We start from the raw sequence: 24,029 nt of genomic DNA, 5'->3' as shown, positions 1-24,029 counted from the left end.
ATTGTAATGGCCACTGTTGTTCCATATATGCATGTGTTCTGCTTGTTCTGTAACTGTTTTAAATCTGGTGTTTTGGGTTAATGGGAATACCTATGCATGTTGTTATAACTAATCCTGAATGTTGTTGACTATTACTAACCCATATCATTCAACATAGCTCGTATGGGAAGGCCGGTCCCAGCAGAACCACCCGTTCCACCTCAGCTGGCCATGGCACCGGGCACCAGCACATCTGGGGCCCAGCCTGGTACCTCCTCCTCCGCTGGCTCTGTGCCACCTTCAGGTGAAACTGCCACAGGGGATGGGGCTCACCTCCCCCGGGAGCAGGTGCAGAGAGGAACTTGTCACCCATCGTCAGGTCCAGGCCATGGTGCGTAGGGAGCTCGATATGGAGTTTCAAGACTGGCTATGCCAGCTTGAGGGCCGAGTGCTTCAATTAGCGGGTGAGCCTGCCCCTCCCACACAGCCCCCAGCACAGCCACCTTTGGGACTGTGAAGGTGCAATGGTGACTGCCCATGGGTGGGGACCTCAGTCCCACTGTTTTCATTTCAGGGCTCATGGGCTTGTGACTTCCAAACACCCCTCCCTGTCCAAGGTGCTTCCCCCCCACATGTGTCATATACCACTCCTGTATGCTGTCTTGTCTGTCATCTTACCCATCTTATCCTCAACGAGCATACCTGCTCACCTTCCCCAACATCCCACTCTCACCTTAAAAAAAAAGGGCAAGCTGTTCCCAAAAAAAAAAAAAAAATCACGTCCCATACATAATTGTCCATTTTGCACACGTGTCCACTGGACACATGTAATCTGGTCTAATTGGCATCACAACATATTATAGTTGTCTTCACCCCTCTCTCAGGGGTTGGAGTGTTCAAATGTATCTCCAAATTCATTGCATATGCACAACTGTTGCTGTAGAAGAAATGGGCAGCTTTGGACCTTCCCGTCACCCTTCCTGCACATCCCTAGCTATCTTGCCTACTGTCTTTCCCTCTTTGTGCCCCTTTTACACCACTTTCCTATCACCCCTTTTTCATTTCTTTTAAAGAAATTAGCAAGGGGGTAAGCAGAGTAAGCACTTTTAAGCAGCAGTAAGCGGGTTTTAGCCTGTTTGTGCGGGGGTAAGCACTGCCTACACAGGTTACGCAATTTAGAAGCTGAGTGTAAGAAACTGTAGTTGGAAGTTAGCAGTGTTTAGCTCCATACAAACCTGCGCAAACCGGCTTAAAACTGCTTAAAAGTGCCTTAATCACTCTGTATCCAACAGCCCTTGTTCTGCCCTGAAACAAAATAAACAGCCTTGCAAAGCTCGAACCCAGGACCCTGCATACCACAACCAAAGTGGTTTACCACTAAGCCATGGCAGATATACATAACCTTGATGTTTTCCCAAGCATAGCATACAGTAAAATAAGTCAACAGTATAGGGAATGTACTTATACATGTAGATGTATGTGTGCGTGTACATATATGCACAACTAAATAGATATATACCTCTCTTTCGCTCTCTATTATGTTTATCTATCTATAAATATCTACATATATATATATATATATATATATATATATATATATATATTTATATGTGTGTGTGTGTGTGTGTGCAGATATATATATATATATATATATATATATATATATATACACAGATATATGTCTATAGATATAACAGAGCACATAACAAAGACATATATGACCACAGACACTGTTAATGGGGGTCAGGGTGCTCAAGCAACATACGTCTTACATGTAACAATACCCCCCATACAAACAGGTCTGCCCTGCAATATAATACCAACTTTTGTGAATCCAGTAGCCAGGACCTCACATGACATGGCCACAACATGTTTACAGTAAGCCATGCCACCTGTATGATGTGAGGCTGGTATCGATAACATATACATTACAGTCTGGCTACCATAGTATAAGTACAATGTGGAACAAATACAACATTCCTAAGATACATATACACAGGCACAGGTATGGAGATACATATATATGTCTATATATATATATATATATATATATATATATATATATATATATATATATATATATATATATATATACATATATAGACATATATGTAACTACACATACACACACAGATGTATGTCTAAGAGGATACATTATTAGAGGGTGTACACCACACTGAACAGCCAGTCTCCCTACAGTTGAAACCTCTTCAGATGGACAGTGTATGACTCACCCATACAAAAGACAATTGTTGCCTGAAACATATACCAACAGAGAAGTCAAAGGATGTAACACCACACACAGGTTTGCATATGTTTTAAAGTTTTATTTGTGTACAATTACAGTTTTATATGCCATGTCATATTGCAGTTTATACTTTGAAATACATACAAACAGATAAATGCAAATGTCAAACAGATAATTTAAGACAATAATCTGAAAGAATGACATATGTTGCTGTCCAGACCAAGGCCTTCAAGTAGTACAACAGAAAATACCGACTGGGCCACAGGATAACGATCAGTCAACAGTAAGTAATGCAGATGTATAGCCCAACAGCCTCTAACTCCACTCTGTACACAATCCCTAGGGTGAAAAGACCTCAGTTTATACAATGGGATGTATCTGTTATATAACAATCCGTAACTGGAATCACCACAATTGTACTGACAAACAGAGCAGGCTGTATGGCAGTAATCAATAGGCCAGCAATGTTCACAAGGTGAAGTGTATGGTAATGTGCAGCCATATACCTTAAGCCAGCTTACTACTGATATACCACACATGTTGTAACACCTTAAGTTAATGATGGTGCTTACCCCCCCCCCACCAGACTGACTTACAGGAGCATAAAACACTGTTACATACACTGACCTCTGCACTGCAAAGGGCCATACATGTGTTGTGCTGATGAAGCCTACATATGTATGGACCCTTCCCCACAATATGTGTGGGTGCCCAACAGCACTGGAATGATGGCGGGAATGGCAGCATGACATTATCACTGGCCAACACATAATAACCCCTTACTGCATGTCATATGGACAAAGCCTGGCATGTAGGTGGAGGACAGAGGCCAGTACACAGGCCCATATATGAAATAGTGTTGTCATACACTGAGCATGCAGCTGTTGCTACAGGATAGTCTGCAACACACACTTAGACAAATATATGATGTCATAAACACAAATGGATGTTGCCACCTACTGATAGCACTCAACACACACACTACCGGTGATATATCTGACACAAGACCTGTGTGGTTGGCAGACAACACATAGGCCCACATATGAGAACTATGCAGACAGACTGCAGTCCATATTAAACTAGTATGTACACACAAACCCTGCAACACTGGTGCTATACAATGCATATACAAACACTACTCATACCCTGTCTGTAGTTAGTGAACCTGATCCAAATATGTAGCTGCCTTGAGACTGCAATTCCACTTCTGAGAGGTCTTGCTACTTGCTGTCTGTAACACTGCTGCCCCACACAGGAAGGATGTCCATCATACAGGAAAGATAAAGGGGCCACGCCCAAATGATCTAGGGATTTATAGTAGTGGGTTACTATGACAGTGTTAATTGGAAGTACTACACAGCATGCTGCATGCAGGTAAAAAGTGGAGGACACTGATTGGTGCAGAGGCCATCATCTGATCATGTGCCTCCCTGCAAAAACCATGCTACAATCTGTTCAAAGCAGCTCAATTCAGTTACTGGAAAGAGAGAGAGGGAGAGAGACACTCAGACAGAGACCAAAAAAAAAAAAAAAAACAACACAAACAAATAGGCTAGGCCTACAAAAAGATCTTTGTGAAGAGACATGAGTCACACAACAGGTATGTGAAATATATATGCATTTAATTGACGGTAGTACTTGGGCCATAATAATGGGATAGATGAGGTTGAAGTATTCATATGTGCCAGCGGGTGTTGTTGTTGTAATGATGTTCAGCTGAACAAATGCTATGGATACTAGAGTCTGTCCCTGTGGGTAGTGGGCCATAGGCATCAACTGTGTAGAGCAGCACTGACTGACAAGATATAAGCCATCATAATGTGTGTAGTGTAATGGAAAACATGTATAGTAGTGTGGGCAATAGCCGGTGGTGAAGGTAATGGAATAATGATGGATATGTGGTTCCAGAGCCCACCAGTAGCAGGATACTCAGGGTAATGTGTAATGCAGCATGCTGAAATGCCATAGGTGTGTAATAGGTATACCTGCAATCTGTCTGTATATATATCCCCCTAATGTTAGGCTGTGTCCATATGTGGCACCTGTCTGTGTTGTAGCAAAGCAGAATACCCCAGCTGTGCAGGAAGGAGAGTTAGAGACTGTGGACCTGATGTCTGAATGTACCCCATATTTACACACACACACACACACACACACATATATATATATATATATATATATATATATATATATATACATACATACATGTACATGTATGTATAGACATATATATATATATATATATATATATATATATATATATATATATATATATACACATGTATGTATATTTGAAGATATATATATACATGTATTAATATATATCTACATGTATGTCTAGAGATATACAGACACCTACCTGTATATATATATATATATATATATATATATATATATATATATATATCGGTTTATATATATATATATATATATATATATATATATATATATATATATACACACATATATAGAGATATATACATGTCTGTGGCTACATATATACAAGCACACACACGTGTAGATATATACATGCTCCAAATTTTTGCATCACAGTGCTGCATGCTATGTGGGATGGGATATCACACATATCAATGCACACAAATTTATAGCAGTAACTATGTGCAACATGGACAGGTATGTCACTTGTGAGCCCCTTGTTGGGACCTCATTGTCCTTGTCTGTGAAGGTGGAATGGGAAATTGGGGAAGGATAGCAGGTATAGTTGCAGTGGTTGTTTGAGTTAGTAAATAGAGAAGAGAGCCTACAGGGGTGATATATGACACATGTGGTGGGCAAACACCTTGAATGGTGAAATTCATCTTTAATATGGAAGCCACATCAGCCTCCATATGGACACAATGGGAACAAGGCTCCCACCCATTGACAGTCACAGCAGCAGTTTCATGGACCTAAAGGTGCCTGGGCTGGAGGCTGAGCTGGAGTAGCATGTGGACCCTGTGAGTGTGATGTAGCATATCCTCATGGTTTGTGAGTAGCTCCCTATACACCAAACCCTGAACCTGACCACAGGTTATAGGATCATGTCTTTGTATGCCCCCGGGGGGACACCATCCCTTGAGGAGGTTCCACCTGAAGGTAGTGTAGTCCAGTAGGCCCCAGGGTGGGTCCCACATGTGATGTGGCCTGGTAACATGGCCATATGATGTTGGAGAGGTGGCTCTGCTGGCAAATATCCCCTAAACATGCTATTGTGTCACTGTTATAGAACATATACGGGTAGTAATATTCTACACAATCCCTGAACATGTCCAAGAGCATGCATAGATATTCCCAATAACACAGAATGTCAGATGTGCAGCAATCACATAGCAAGCATACCACATGCATATATGGAAATATAGTGGCCTGACAATGCCATGCAGGTGAATAGTGTGTAACACACCAGCAATTATAGTGTCCACACAGGGAACATGGCCACAGACACATATCACAAAGTGTGTTACAATACAATACATATATATCCCAATGTTAGTTAAGGTGTGCCATACCTATTGGGATGCTAATTCTCACAGAAAGAGTTCAGCTGAAAAATAACCACTTCTGTTCGTAAAAACAAGGATGATTTAATAACAACAAGGTTAAGCGCTTTCACTCGCAATGCGAGCTTCATCAGAACAACAAATAACCAGTGTGATTCCTTTAAATAACAAAATTGGCGCCAACATTGTTGCCCAGACCTGCTTCCCAATGCCTGTCACCATGCTGCTGCAGTCTGGGGGATCACCTTGCAACAGGAGAGGGGTCATGCAGACCATCCTCCCTGACACGAGTGAAAGAACTACTCAGCAGCCTCAGTGCACATACCCACAGAAATCAACAGCAACTGCCAGACAGCATTATGGCGGTAGGTGCTACCTACGCACCAGATGAGGAGGGTGCAGGTAAGACCACAGGGAACATTAGTAGACCACTGTTGCATATCTGTATAGGTAGAACATCTTCTTCTTCCTTTGGCTTTTCCCGGTTAGGGGTTGCCACAGTGGATCACCTCTTCCCATTTCTACCTGTCGTCTGCATCTTGCTCTGTCATACCAACCACCTGCATGTCCTGTCTCACCACAACCATAAACCTTAACTATGGCCTTCCTCTTCTCCTCTTACCTGGCAGTTTCACCCTTAGCATCTGTTTCCCACAAATAACCAGCTCCCCTCCTCAGCACACGTGTAAAGCAATGCAATCTCACCTGTCTGGCTTTGGCTCAGAACTGTCCAATCTGGGCTGACCCTCAAATATACTTATTCCTAATCCTGTCTACCGCGTCACAACCAGTGAAAATCTTAACATCTTTCACTCTGCCACATACAGCTATGATTCCTGCCTTTTTGTCAATGCCACAGTCTCCAACCCATATAACAGAGCTTGTCTCACTACCCTTTTGTAGATCTTCCCTGTCACTCTTACTGGTACTTGTCAGTCAGAAATCAGTCCTGACACTCTTCACCACACACTCAACCTTGCCTTTACTCTCATCTCCACCTATCTTCCACATTTGCCATTACTCTGAACTGTTGATCCCAAGTATTTAAACCCATCCACCTTTGCCAACTCTATGTCCTGCATCCTCACCATTCCTCTATCCTCCCTCTCATTCACACACATATATGCTGTCATAGTCCAGCTGACCTTCCTTCCTCTCCTCTCTAGAGCATATCTCCACTTCTCCAGGGTCTCCTCAACATGTTCCCCTACATATCACAATTTCATCTGCAAACATCATAGTCCACAGGGACTACTGTCTGAACTTGGCTGTCAACCTGTCCATCACCACCACAACTAAGAAAGGGCTCAGAGCCGATCCTTGATGTAATCCCACCTCCACCGGAAAGGCATCTGTCTCCCCCACTGCAGATCTCAATGCTGTCACACTACCCTTGCACATATGCTGTACCACTCTAACATACTTCTTGCCCACTCCTGACTTCCTTACACAATACCACAACCCCTCTCTAGGCACTCTGTCATATGCTGTCTCTAAGTCCACAAAGACACAATGCAACTCATTCTGACCTTCCCTGTACATCTACATCAACACTCTCAGAGTAAACATTGCATCTGTAGTGCTCTTTCTTAGCATGAAACCATACTGCTGATCACTAATATTCACCTCACTTCTTAAACCAGCTTACACTACTCTGTCCCATAATGTCATGCTGTGAATGGTCAATATTACCCCTCTGTAGTTATTACAGCTCTGCACACCACCCTTATTCTTAACATCCAGTACTAAAACACCTTCCATACACTCGCCAGGCATCCTCTCACATTCCAAGATTCCATCAAACAACCTGGTTAAACATGTCACTGCCATGTTTCCTAAACACCTCCAAGCAATCACAGGTATGTCATCTGGACCAATAGCCTTTCCATCCCTCATCTTCTTAATAGCTATCTGTACTTCTACCTTGTAGAGCATGCATATCTGACATGTCATAAATATTGTTTGCTGCATAGTAGTAATGAACAGATGTGCATAACTGCTAGTATTGTGGACTTGTACTTTTGATGTAGTGTAATGCTGCACCCACCCTGTAGCAATGCCACAGCTGTGGCCACTAACATTGCATCTCTCACACTCTTATGCAGGTCCCTTGGGGACACCACCAAGGCAGCAGCCTGTGGTAGGTGAGTATGGTTTCTATTGATACTTGCAAATACACAGGCCATGTAAAGGCTATGGTATATGCCATGCACACATCTAACACACCTACCCTGAATGCATGCTGTACATGTTCATGTATTGGTGCTATGAAATGCACTGCATCACAGTGGTTACCATGATGGGGTATTGGAAAGTTATCTCTAAACACACGTACAGCTCCAGAAAAAACATGAAACACACAAATCATCAGGATAAAGGATTTTACTGATGTATCTGGTACCTCGACTTATGCCTTCAGAGAATAAATTATTACATTAAGCAGCTTTCTTTATATGCAACTTACTAAATACATTCAATTAACTGTCCTTCAGTAATAAATCAGTTATTTAAAGTGCCCATCACACATTGCCCATATTTGACTATTCATGACAAATCTTATACAGAATTTCAATGATGAATCCCAACTGTGCTCTGACATAAAAGTGAAACAACATCATTCCACTGACATTAATAAAATGTGAACATTTTCAACCATTGAACAAAAAATGTCAGTTTACTTGTTGTGAACCTTTATTCCTAATTCCACGTTTAAACCTTTGTGATATACTGTCCTGAAGTTTATAATACATTTTGACTCCAATGTTAATAAATTGCTATTGTCCACCTCCCTGTTACAAGATTTGGGTTTAGCCAACACACTGAAAAAGAAAGTTTCTGCTGAACCACCATGTACCTGAATAAAATGTGTTGCTACTGGGTTCTCCATCCTACCCCTTCTTATGTCACCCAGATGTTCCATGATTCTTTTCTTGACTGCTCTTTTTGTCTGTCCGATGTACCATTTTATCTGCGAGCACCCACAACCTATGATGTAGATAATTCCCCTAGATTCACAAGTGTATGTTCCATGTAGGAACTGTATAGTTTGTGAGAAAATCAGAAATCTGGATGGGGCCAATATTATTGGCAAAGTTTATAAAGCCTGTGAAACATATACTTTTTTAGTTTGTTGGCTAAACCCAAATCCTGTAATAGGCACGCGGACAACAGCAAGTTATTAACATTGGAGTCAAAATGTATTATAAACTTCAGGACATTATATCCCAAAGGTTTAAACATGAAATTAGATACAAATGTTCACAACAAGTAAACTGACATTTTTCGTTGTATGGTTGAAAATGTTCACATTTTATTAATGGCAATGGAATGATGTTGTTTCACTTTTATGTCAGAGAACAGTTGGGATTCATCTTTGAAATTCTGTATAAAATTTGTCATGAATAGTCAAATATGGGCAATGTGTGATGGGCACTTTAAATTACTGATTTGTTACTGAAGGAAAGTTAATTGAATGTATATAGTAAGATGTATATAACGAAAGCTGCTTAATGTAATAATTTATTCTCTGAAGGAGTAAGCCGAGGTACCAGATACATCAGTAAAATCTTTTATCCTGATGATTTTTGTGTTTCATGGTATTGGAAAGGTATGTCAGATGGCTGTGAGATAACTAACATCCTGTCATTGTGAAGTGTGTCTGCAGGGATTAACATAATGGTGGCACACACAGCCTACAGTAGGGCATGTGTGAAACATCACCCTTGTACAGTGCACCAACAAATTATATACCAGTATTACGATGGCAACTGTTACAGATGTACAGTATGGCATAATGTATTAGTGTGGTCCACATTATTAGCTGGGACTTGGCTGTAACACATGCGGTGCAGTGTATGGTGCACTGCAAACTGACACACATGTGTAGCCCATACCTGTCAAGCATCTGTGAAAAGGCTGAAGGTGGGGATGGGGTTATCAGCATGACACATCAGTGCACTGCAGCAGGGAGCCATAGGGATTGTAAGAATGGCTGTATCTGCACGCATACAGGGTCAGTAACTGTGGCAGATGTAAATCTACACCCACAGAAATAGTGACAGCAGTGTGTAAACACCAAAGGGTTTGCATATGAGTAAACCTTGCAATCATGCACAGTTGGGCAACATGTGTAGGCAGACTGACCATACACAAGCAAATTCAAATGGGCCATGATAGTATACCCCTTGCAGGAATAGTGACTGCTGTAGTACACATAACAATGGGTGCAGCAACATGTCATGATAATCGTGTGCATACATAGGCACACACAGGACTGTATGCAATGCGGTCATCATCTGCACATCTAACACCTTTAGTAGACACTGCATGTGGATGTACAGGACATATGGCACATATCAGGCTAATGTACTGTTAAAATATGTAGTGATGTTGTCCCACAGCAGATCAAGGAATGGTGCATCACATCAATAAGAGTGTGTAGACTCCCCATAGCCATGGTATGATCTGGCAGTTGCCACTGTAATACTATTGGATTGTTCATACATGGTCTGCTAATGCAGAGAGCTGTAAGCTACACATCAAGCATTCACAACTGACATTTGACCACACATCATCCCAGGTATGGTTTGCTGGAAAACATAGGGGCTGTGAGCATTACAGCTGACATAACTGACACAGTACTACACATGCAGCAATGGGATGTACACCTGTGAGTTTTGGTGCACAGTACATGGCAGGGTGCATAACAGGTGTACAGCAATACTGCATACATGGGTGCATTGTTCCCCAGGGAAAGGGTATCACCTACTAACACAGAGCATGCCTCACACACATGTATACTGTTGCTAGTATGGATTGACTAAAGCTGTACTGCATGCTGTTGTATAACATATATTATGCATGTTGACAGTTGGGTAATGGGAGGACTGTGTGTACTATCATTGTGCAACCTCACCTGCATGTGTGTGTGTGTGTGTGTGTGTGTGTGTGTGTGTGTGAGTGTGTGTGTGTGTGTGTGTGTGTGTGTGTGTGTGTGTGTGTGTGTGTGTGTGTGTGTGTGTGTGTGTGTGTGTGTGTGTGTGTGTGTGTGTGTGTGTGTGCATGTGTGTGTGTTCATTTCATCTGTAGGTTCAATGTGGTGTAGTGGAGGGAGGTTGCTGCATGTAGGATGTCTGTGTGCATATGTGTGTGGTTGTGTGGGTGACCATGTATACAGATGTGGGACTGTGGAGTTTTTCATATGGCAGTACTTCCCTTTGCAGTACATGGACATGGACTGACACAAGACAAAACAAGAACACTTGTCTGATATGTAATCAGAGGACAGCTGATACTCTACTAAGGTCTGTAGCATGGAACATGCATTGGGAGGGGAAGTAGATACCAGGTATACCCTCAATATCGCATACAGCAGGGAGGTGATTGACAACCCATGTAGGCAGCACTACAGATGCACTGTGGAATTACTAGACAACTGCAGGGAGTGTATACATATATCACAGTTGTCACATGATAGGTTGATTGTGCAGCATATTAGGCATGTACTGAGCAATGCGTACACATGACAGTACAGTGTGTGACATTAAGTAGGGAATGTATCAGCACCTCACATATAGGGGCCAAGCTCACAAAATCCCAACATACACAGGGTGAACACTGAATGATAGCAGTGAGGCTATGTACAAAGTATTACACTCAGGGCATGGATTTAATGGAGTAACAGGCCTTGTGCTGTGGTCACTTCTGTAGGCATTTAGAGGAATGAGACGTTAATGAATAACATTAATGAGTGTATGTCACCAGGTGTGATGTATGACAGGCATCGTATGGGAATAAATATGGGACTGTATGTAGTATCACAGACAGGTAGGTATTAAGGTGGAGTGTGTGTGTGTGTGTGTGTGTGTGTGTGTGTGTGTGTGTGTGTGTGTGTGTGTGTGTGTGTGTGTGTGTATTGTTATGCAGTGCTGGACAGGTCTTAAACTGCATTTCTATCTTCCCCCAACAGGTGGTGAGGTGGGTCAGGTTCCCTCCTGCAGGCTACCTGATGTTAGTGTGCATGCAGGCACTGACAATGAGGAGACTATGTTTGAGGAACAGGTGGGTTTGTCAGGGGTCGACACAGTGCCAACAGTTGACACCCCTCTTTTAGCCACCCCATCCCTGCACACAGTTTATGTGCCTATACATACCCCATCACAAATGGCTATAACTGAGGGACAGTCGGTGGCTAGTGACAATGCACAGGGTAGTGTGGTGACCATGCCAGCTGTGTCTGTCCACAGCAGGCATAGCTAGATGTTAGGCAGGCCACTACATAGGCAGATGTGCCAGGGTGCTCATGGTAGGGCCACTGTTCATCCTGCCCCTGGCAGAGGCGCCACAATTGGTACCACCAGGCACATGTTTCAGGCTATCATGGAGGCACAGGCACATATGGAAATGTACACCAGACAGGGCCTGAGGCTGCAGAAGACTGCTTACTCATCTGTACATGACAACATCTGTGAACTTGCTGCTGCCCTCCGTGAACACAACGAGATCATGGATAGACAGTGGGTTGAGATGGTGGGCTTCCTCTGCATGGTATGTCTGTCCTTGAACAGCTGATGGAAGTGGTGCAATGGCTGCATGGACGTAGCCATGGTACACCAACATCTGGCAGTCAACGTGGACATGCTAAGATGCCAACCCACTCACGTAGTGGAAGTAGTAGCCCCAGCAAATCACTGGGGGTGCTGTCAACACCACACCAAAGCAGGACTCATACACATGGCCCTGGCCAGTCCCATGTGGGACTTGGTTCCAGCGGACACTTGTCATCATCAGGGGAGAGCAGCACCTCAAGGCCTGTACCTGCACGTGCCCATGGAAACCCTGGCAGGTGCAGTCACCGTGTCCTTGGCCGGAGGCAGTGAACTGCACACCCTGCCAGGTATGGTCTGCAGCTGTCCAAAAACACCTGTATATGGCAGCCACATGGCAAAACTGTATACATGCATACCCACACACTATGCATATATCTAGGCTGACACCATACCGACACACACCACATCAGCATGCCCTGCTCCAATAATTCAACCCCTCACCCACACACATGGTGTCAACTGTATGGACCACCCTCATCCTCTTTCAAACCAGCAACACACCCTGTGCATATGATGATACATGTGCCATATCCCTGTCATCCATAACATCGATGCAGGGACAAGCTAATATGGTTCTGATGCACACAGTGACAGCAATACAGTGCAGCAATGCACTGCAGTATAACATGTTGTTAGTAGTAATGTGTAATGCATACATGTCAGGTAGGGTAGACATCCAGCTATGATGCATGTCAGCTGTTAGTAACAGTGGGTGAGTGTGATCTCCAGAATGTTATCCATATGTGTTGTAGGTGTATATGTGTCAGCAGGAGGATGGTCTGCAGTCAGATTCCACAAGGGTTATGGCACTGTGGTGACACCATGGCTGTAACATATCTGGAGTAAAGTTGCACACGTCACAGGTTTCTATAACAGTTAGTGCCTATGCCACATAGAGAGGTGGCCTGCTGGGACATGTATAATCTGCAACCTTATGTAGACCCATCCACATACATGCACACTCTTACTTGGCAACACTCTGACTAGACCCCTACCTAGGTATGTAGTGCTAATGAACTGTGTGGCTTTCATTGCACACACCACACAACATGTAGGTTGAGGTGTGCACCAGCTTACATGTTACTGCAGGACATACACAGACATGTACAATATGGTAATGGGTGATGTAATGGTTGTATGTGGATAATACATAGTGTGACATACCATTATACACACATTGACATACACATAACAGGTAGACACACATCCAAGAGACCTGGGCCTATTGGTGATAACTAACTAGTCCATGTGTCCAATGTGTTACAGGTAGGCTGCACACAGCACATGGTGTAACTGGCCTGTGTTGCAGTGTCACTTACCTGTATGGGTGATGGTGCCATTGGTCAACATAAAGTGGCATATGGGACATATACTGGGTGTACCATGGTTTAATAACAGTACCACATCCCCCATTGGTTATTTTACTCACTGCAACCCATGGTCACACTCTGATATAGCCACTATCACACATTGGCCACAACTGCAATACAAACCATTGTATATCACAACAGTGGTACTACAGGGATATGCATGTAATGAACATGCCACAGGCATAGTAGGGTGTTGCATCACCATGCCTCACCTATGGGCAGCAACAACAGTATCTTTACTACATTATGACAATGTGTAGTGTAATTGGAATATATGGTCTCAGAATGGTGTACACTACAGATATGCAGACATGCACACATACACACACTTGACAGACCTCAATGGGTTTCCCATGGCTATCAACCCATTTGTACAGCACTGTTGTGCTGGTACTACATGGCTCATGTAGCCATTAGGGAGAGGAGTGTAACAGGGTACATGTCTTGTCCAATACAGCTGCAACAACATCTGACTATGTCAATGTCTGTTGAGGTGGTTGTGAAGGCTGTCATGGAATTCACAACTACAGGTGTACTAATACACAAACACTGCTATCATCAGTAAAGCACACATACACATGTGTCAGTACTGTGGTGCATTGCTGCAGGTGGTCATACCTGTGTACCTGGCTATTGTCCATGGAGAGATGGGTTGTATAGGAGGTGTGTTTACATCGGTATCATGCCATGTGCCAGCAGGCAATTTATCGATACACACCACGTTGATGACTATCAGGGTGATAGTGACATGCATCAGCCAATCCTCTGGGTGCCCTCTGTACATGGCCACTGAGGTGATCCATATGACACTATAATGACCATCTGATAAACACCATCCTCATATGTACCACTCACACAGTAACCGTACATACACTGGTCATGGCACAGTGAGTTCCATTGGCTGTCAATGGTATGGGACACATGTGCCTGGCCCTACAGATGTTTGAGCAAATAGGGTACCATACACTGGAGCAGCATGTAAGATCACATAGTACAGGACAAAGAACAATTGCATCTACCACAGTCTGTGCACTGCCCAAGGTACGTATGCACAATACATAAACTGTCGTCAAATTCCTAACTCAGAGGTTAGCAACCTGTGGCTCTGAAGCCACATGTGGCTCTTACAACCTGCTGTAATGGCTACCTGTATCTCTGAGGATTAATGGCCAATGTACTGCACCTCCCACCCACACCCACACACAAACACACACAAAGATCAACCAGGGCAACACAGGAACACAATTATGGATGAATGTTAGATATTGCTCTGATACACTTAGTTCTGTCATATTTAGTATAACAATATTTGAAACTTTATATGCAGTATTAGCTTAATTTTAGGGAAGAAATAGATGTTGTGGCTCCTGATGACTTTACTTTGGTTGGAGAGGGGACAAATATGACTCCTGGGATACTGAAAGTTGCAGACTCCTGCCCTTTGTGCACAGATCACAGTACTGTACACACAACCACAGACTGTCCAAGTCATGTCCTCAGTAAAAGCCAATACTATACACAGCATGTCCAGCAGTCTGTTATCTGACTGGCTTGTTATCAGGTATGAGGTCAATGAATAATGGTGTACAGAAAATATGGACCATATATGCATGGGCTTCATCTGCACAACACATGTGTGCCCTTCTGCAGTATAGAGGTCTGTGTATGTAACATTGTTATATGCTCTTGTAAGTCAGTCTGGGGGGGCACCATAATTAACCTAGGGTGTTACAACATTTGAGGTATATCAGTAGTAAGCTGGCTTAACGCATGTGGCTGTACATTAACATACATTTCACCTTGTGAACATTGCTGCCCTACTGATTACTGCCATACAGCCTGTTCTGTTTGTCAGTGCAATTGTGATGTTTCATTTATGGATTGTTATGTAACAGATACATCCCATTGTGTCAGCCTAGGTCTTTTCCACCTAGAGATTGAGTACAGAGTGTAGTCAGTGGCTGCTGGCCTGTATATCTGCATTACTTATTGTTGATTGATTGTTATCCTGTGGCCCAGTCTGTCTTTCCTGTTGTACTACTTGAAGGCCTTGGCGTGGACACCAGCATATGTTATGCTTTCAGATTACTGTAATAAATGATCTGTTTGAGGGTTTCATTCCTCTCATTGTATGTATTTCAAAGTCTAACAACTATATGACATGGCATATGCAGATGTATCAGTACACAAATAAACCTTTAAAACATATGCAAACCTGTGTGTTGTGTCACATCCTTTGACTTCTCCATGGGTATATGTTTCAGGCAACAATTGTCTTTGGTATGGATGACTCATACACTGTCCATCTGATGAGGTTGCAACTGTAGGGATACTGGCTGTTCAGTGTAGTGCGCACCCTCCAATTATGTATCTTCCTAGACATACATCTGTGTGTGTATGTAGTTGCATACATGTATATATATATATATATATATATATATATATATATATATATATATATATATATATATATATATAGATATTCATAGACATATATATGTATCTGCATACCTGTGTCTGTGTATATGTATCTTAGGTATGTTTTATTGCTTCCACATTGTACATTCATTATGGCAGCCAGACTGTACTGTATATGTTATCAATACCAGCCTCACATCATACAGGTAGCATGGCTTACTGTTAACATCTTATGGCCATGTAGTATCAGGTTCTGGTCATGGGATTTGTACCAGTTGGTATTGCATTTCAGGGCAGAGCTGTTTGGCTGGGGGGGGGTAGAATATCGATACATGTAAGATGTATATTGCTTGAGCCCCCTCGCCCCCATTAATGGTGCCTGTGGTCATATATGTCTTTGTTATGTGCTCTATTATATCTATAGATATATATCTGTATATAACTAAGAACGAATGTCATGACAGAAAAGCATTCAAATGGAATTAAAAGCAAAACAACGGCAAATCATGTATCATGTAGCACTTTTGTCTTATTTAATATCAAGACTTATTCAGAAAGACATGTTTCAGTAATACAAGCAACCATTTAAACATTATTTACATATTTTGAGCTGTTTATTCAAATTAGCTAAACAGTTCCTGTCCAATAAAGCCAGACCTGTAGTCCTGCAAGGCACTGTGTGCATCTTCATTATCATTACAAAGATGAAACAGAGAGAAACCTTTAGTGTCCTGTGTATACAGGGAACGTGTCTATCACTTATACCTGTAACCTAACCTTGTAGGAGTCATGTGCTAACTGGGGTTGTGTGCACCTGGTATACCTGGAAGACAACTGGGAAACAACAGATGAGTGCATGTCGAGGGGGCTTGCTACATGCTCAGAAGGTCAAGCCCGGATCATCGTTTAAGTGGAACTGGGAAAAGAGGCTGGGTAGGGGTGGGGACATATCACTGCTTCTCAGACTGGTGGCCAGATACTACCAGTGGGGTAAATACTGTTGACTCGCTAAGTGTAATCTTGAAACCAAGATAAGTACATCCCAAATATGACGACCCACAAATAAAAATGGATTATTTGGGTTAACTCGTGTCTCCAAAGGTAGAGATTGTATGTGTGTAAAGTGGACTAGGATGTAGGGAAGCCGGATTTTGCTTGGGTTGAGACAAAATCCATGTTGGGTCCCTAGCAGTGGAGAGAGATCAATGTGTAGAGGTGTGAACAGGCTGGCCTAGCACCCGGAGGATGGATGGTTAATGTGGATGTGGTGGGGGGTTGCATGGAGCAATGGGTATGAAATTATGGATCGAGGCTTGTCAGGGTTGGATGGACCGATTTTAATCAGACCACCTTCTGGAGTTAGGTGAGAAGGGGGGAGTAATCAGGAGAGTAACAATGTAGTTGCATAATAAAGAGATGAACATATGGCCAGTGCTGGGAGGGTGCACTGGAGGTTATAGTAGAGTGGAGACCGAGGAACAAACCTCAGGATTAGTCGAATGACATAGGTAAAAATTTAAACAAAGTACTTTCCAACATTAATAGACCTAGTTGGGTCACATTTCAATACTTTAGGTGTTAATATGACACACTTCTGATCAGATCAAGTCCCACTGCATTTGAATATTTTAAATTCCTTTTTGATTCTGTTATACACAAGCACACACACACACACACACACACACACACATATATATATGTGTATATATATATATATATATATATATATATATATATATATATATATATATATATATATATATATATATATATGTGTGTGTGTGTGTGTGTGCATACATATATTATATATATATATATATATATATATATATATATATATATATATATATATTGACAGTTTATATATAGATGTATATATGTATAGCTGTATGCATATAAATATATATATATATATATATATATATATATATATATATATATATATATATATATATACATAGCTAGATATATGTATATAATAGCGAGAGAGGTATATATCTATTACATCTACATGTATATATACATTCCCTGTACTGTTGTCTTATTTTGCTGCATGCTATGTTTGTGGAAACATCAGGGTTTTGCATATCTACTATGGCTATGTGGTAAATCACAATGGCTGTGGTATGCCGGGTCCTGGGTTTGAGCCTTGCAGAAGCCATTTATTTTGTTGCTGGGCAGAACACGGCCCATGACACAGAGTGACTTAGGCACTTTAAAGCAGTTGTAAGCAGTTTTGCATGTGTTTGTGCGGAGGTAAGCACTGCTAACTGCCGGTTACAGCTTCTTATACTCAGCTTCTAAATTGCTTAACCAGTGTAGGCATTGCTTACACCCGCGTACACCTGCTTGCAACTGCTCAAAAGTGCCTTAATCACTCTGTATCCAATGGACTGTGTTCTGCCCAGCAACAAGATAAACTGATCCTGCAAATCTTGAACCCACGACCCTGCACACCATAGACTATGCAATTTACCACTATGCCATGCCAAATACAAAAAAAGCTGATGTTTACAGGAACATATCATCCAGTCTAGTCATGCAACAATACAGAGAATGTATACCAACATATAGATGTATGTCTGTGTAAATATATTAATATCTAAACAGATACAACATATACATATATGTAGATATATATATTTCCAAAACAATTTACATATATATCAATATATATGAACATATATACATGCAAATGCCTACATCAACACATATATGTGTCTGCACCTATATGTCTACATATACACAGCAAGTTACATATGTGTACACAAATATATAGCTATGTAGGTATATACAGACATAGTTCTATATATACAAAGACAAAAAAGTCTCAGGTAGGAATTGGAGCACTGAGGCCATCTCTATATATGTTGAGAAGAATTTATGGCCCAGTCTAGATGATTTGGAGCACATTCTTAAGAATACAACACTGAGCAGTTTTTAGTTGATTTATATTGTTTTATACAGACAAATAGTTGTATGGGCTCTATGTTTATTACCATGGATGTGGTTTCATTGTTTATGGTAATCCCTAACTTTTAAGGTATTTTATGTGTACAGCATTTTTTAACAACCTATTCTGATTATGATTAACAAAAAATTGTGTTGTTAATTAGGTTATTAGAAATAATTTTGGACAATTCTTTTTTGGCCTACAATATTACAAGTAGTGCAATGGTGTGGCTATGGGCACTGCATGTGCTAATAGTTATGCCAATGCTGTTATGGTTGCTTGGGAAGAACAACATATATTACATGGGCCTTACAAAGAGTTTATTTTATTTTACAGAAGATTTGTTGATGATCTTTTTATTTTGTGAGGAGGCACTTATGTGCAGTTTATTGAGTTTCGTGCTTATTTGAATAGAACTACACAGTATTTACATTTTACTCATAAATCTTCCTTGTTTGAAATGGATTTTCTTGATGTTAAAGTAATCAGGGATTGTACAGGTGAGATCTATACTAAACTATACAGAAAGGAATGCTATGTTAATCATCTTTTGCATAGAGAAAGTTTACATCCACCTTATATATTTAAAAATGTTGTACATAATCAAATTTATAGTGCTTCAAGACTTAATGTTAGGGAAGCTGATTTTACAGAGCAGGTTAATGTAGCTATTGAACATCTACAGGAAAGGGGTTACCGTAATCATTTGATTTTAACCAATATTTCAGCTGTTTTGGAAAAAAGGGACACACAAGGTCTCCCATATTTTTCTGCCAGGGATGTAGGTACTCACAAGAATAGAAACATTAGAAGGAACAATGTTAGTACTAGACTTAAGGTACCATTATGTTACACTACAGATGTTGGTAGGTATATGCAGATATATACTGGCTAAGGCTCTTGCCACCCCTATAGTGCCTTTTTTAGGCAAACTTCAAAGGACAAAACCACCACCGTAACAGGTACAAGCATGCAAAATCTGAAGGTAATGCTACTCAATGCTAGAAGTCTAAACCTCAAAATGCACTCTCGAGGCACTCCTAAAAATGGAGAACATCGATATCTGTGCAGTAACTGAGACCTGGTTCAAGGTTCCAGAGAGCACCCCTGCAATACCAGGCTACAACTCTTACCACACTTTTCGGCCACCAAACCAGGACCGAAACACTAAAGGTGGAGGAGTGTCAATATTCACCAAGGATATTCACACCACCAGGCTAGTTGGCCAACACAATGTGTCTGAAATTCTCCAAGTGCAACTAACACTAGGTAAGACTGCAATCCAAATTGTAGCTTGCTACAGATCCCCCACCATACCCCAAGATTCTCACTACACCTTTCTAAACATACTGGAAAATATTAAGATAGAACCAAACACCCTAATACTGGGTGATTTTAGCTACCCTGCCATTAACTGGGAAAACTACTCATGTCCCAACACCTTTGTTAACGGATCTTGGAATTCATAAATTCCAATGCCCTGGATCAACTAATCCATAGTCCCACCAGGGGCTCCAATATCCTAGACCTGGTCATTACCAACATGGGAAATCAATGCTCCATACCTATGGTCACCCCTCGTTAGTCAGGTCTGACCATAAGCTATTCACCCTTAACATCCATATCCCACCCCCACCCCTATTAAAGAAACCACCATAAAAACTTTTCCAAAGCCAACTTCATGCTACTCAAGTCAGAAGTGACAAACTTCATGACACCCATGCAGACGGGAACTGAAAGTTCAACTGCTGAATCCTACACTAAGGCACTGTACGAGCACATCCACTCATGCATGAATCTTGCCATCCCAAATAGAACCAAAATGCTCTCATCCAAAAAAGGAAGCCAATCTGGTGGTCCCCTGCCATAAACAAACTTTACAACAAAGGAAGAAACTTTTGCAGAAAAGAGGAAAATCCCAGGATGCAAAAACTCCCTTACTAGCCTCAGTAAGAAACTGAGATGCCTCATAAAATCCTCCAAAGCTAGTTACGAAAATAAAATTGCCAAAGATTCCAAAGACAACCACAAAGCATTCTATAACTATGTCAAGAATCTAAATGGCAATGCTCAGATCTGCTCTGAGCTAAAACAGAATGGCATTAAATATACTGATCCGAAGGATATTGCCAATATCCTGGCAGATCGATTCAGTGCCAACTTCACCCCCATCTCACCCCCTAAATGGCCCATCTCAATACCGGAAGATTGCCAAATTCCAGTAATAACGGCCACACAGGTACAAAACGCACTCTCTAAAGCCAAGAATACAGCATCTATGGGACCAGATGACATCCCGGGCTGTGTACTACATGAACTACAATATGAAATGGCACCTCACCTAAGTGTCATGTTTAATCATAGCCTCACCTCAGGTTTCATGCCCACTGAGTGGCGCAGAGCTACAGTTATCCCAATCCACAAGGGGGATCCACCTTGGATGCCAGAAACTACCGTCCCATCAGTCTGACAAGCCTTATCTGCAAGGCCATGGAGCGTATTATCATGGAACTTATAAACAAGACATTGACATTGGCAACCTTCAAACACTGGACCCCACCCAGTTTGGGTTTGTGAAGGGCCGATCTTGTCTCCTGAACATGATTGACTTCTTTGAATCAGTCTCCAGACCATGGACAAGGGTAAGGTGGTCCACACAGCCTATCTAGACCTTGCCAAGGCCTTTGACACCATCCCCCATTCTGGAATCATAGATAAACTTACTAAGTTGGGCATTAATCCCTATGTCACCCAATGGGTTGCTAAATGGCTTACTGATAGAACCCACACTGTAAAAGTAGCCGACTCCAAATCCAGCTCCAGACAAGTGACAAGTGGAGTACCTTAGGGTTCAGTCCTGGGGCCGCTCTTGTTTGGCATCTACTTCTCTGAAGTACAGGTCAACACTAAGGGACTCTGGCTAACAAAGTTTGCAGATGACTGCAAACTGGGAGCCATTATTGAATCCCCAAATTATGTGGATACTCTACAAAAGGGCCTTACAGAAACAGATGCTTGGTGCCAGAGCCATGGGCTCAAGCTCAATGCCAAGAAATGTATTGTTATCCCTTTGGGAAAAAACATGTATCCATGAATTACCGTATAGGTGGCAGTACACTAAACACAGAAAGTGTGATAAGAGACTTAGGGACACAGGTGGACAGTGGTTTCACCTTCGATAACCACATCACCACAACAGTCAGGAAATCCTTCTATGTGGCACACCTCATCACGAAGGGCTTTTCATCCAGAAAAAAGGAGGTCATTGTCCCACTGTACTCATCCCTCATTAGACCCATTATAGAATACAATGCCCCATTTGGTATGTACCTCTCAAGACATCTGCAACAACTGGAAAGGCCTCAGAAATACCTCACTAAAAGAATCACAGGCCTAAAGCAGATGCCCTATGCTGACCGCCTTAAAAAACTCCAGCTATACTCTGTCGCATATCGTCTACTCATTATGTGTCAGGCCAGACAGGGGTGTGTGAATGCATAACCTATGGTGGCAAAGGTATACCAGTCACCATGTGTTATGCCCATCTACATGGCTGTCTACATCCATATTGTCAGGCATGGTACACATGTTTTGCACTAAGGGCTTAAGTGTATACCTCTGGACTGTACAGAGTGTGTCAGACTTTCCACATATATTGGCCATTATCTCTGCTGCAGTCCACCAGTGCATTACGTGCCAGTAGCGGTACTTTACAATGATGTCCTTAGGATGTCTGTCAGTAGCCAATGGCACATATGTTATTAGCAGATGTGACCTCCACACACACCATGACTGTGAAGACAATCCCAATGACAGTAGCAATAGTCTACTAATATACCTGCTATACATACCTGACATCCCCTTGCACTACAACTTTGGGACTATAGGGGCTGGGGTAGGGCTACACTCCATGTCCAGGACATATGGTGGAAATAGAAACATATACTTATCCAGATAGCCATATATATATATATATATATATATATATATATATATATATATATATATATATATATATGATTACCCATGTGTAGTACTTCCAATTACCACTGTCGTGGCAATCGCCCACTATAAATCCCTACATCATGTGGGTATGATCCTTTACATTTCCTGTTTGATAGACATCTGTCCTGTGTATGCGCATCAGTGTTACCGACAGCAGGTATCAATACCTCTTACAGGAGAACCGGCACACTCAGGACAGCCACATATTTGTAGGAGAATCATTAACTACAGACAGATTGCAAGTAGAGTTATATTATGCAATGTATAGTACTGGTGTTACAGGGTATGTGTGCACATAACAGTTTACCTTGGAATGCAGTCTGTCTGCATAGCTCACAACTGTGGGCATATCGTCTTGCTGGCCACAGGTATGCCTATCATGTTTTGTCTGTCCACCATACAGGTCCTCTGTCAGATAGTACACTTGCAGTGTGCGTGTTGAGTGCTATTGGTACATGGCTACATCAATTTTTGTTTCTAACCTCAATTCCCTGACTAAGGGTATGTTGCAGACTATCCTGTCACACCAGCAACTTGCTTAGTGTATGGCAACAGTTGTCCACATATGTATCTGTGTTCCAGCCTCTGTCCCCCACCTACATACCAAGCTTTGCACATATGTCATGCTGTTGGTGGCTGTTCTTTAGTGGGCTGTGAGTATATCACACTACCATTGTTGCCATAAGTCTACTGCTGTTGTATCCCCCACACATACGGTGGGGCTGGGGTCATATATGTGTGGGCATCACCTACACAATACATGTGTGCCCTTAAGCACTCCAGAGACCAGTGTATGTAACAGTGGTATATGGCCCTGTATTATGGAGTCTGGAGGGGAGCACCATAAATGACCTAGGCTGTTACAAAATGTGGGGGTATCAGTGGTGAGCTGCCTTAAGGTATCTAGATGTACAGAACCATATACTTCACCTACATTTACAGTACTTA

This window comes from Protopterus annectens, chromosome 1.part1, assembly GCF_019279795.1.
Source record: "Protopterus annectens isolate FY-2018-M chromosome 1.part1, PAN1.0, whole genome shotgun sequence".
In the NCBI taxonomy this organism is placed as follows: domain Eukaryota; kingdom Metazoa; phylum Chordata; order Ceratodontiformes; family Protopteridae; genus Protopterus; species Protopterus annectens.
The sequence above is the reverse complement of the archived record's forward strand: the minus strand, read 5'-3'. Positions refer to the sequence as shown.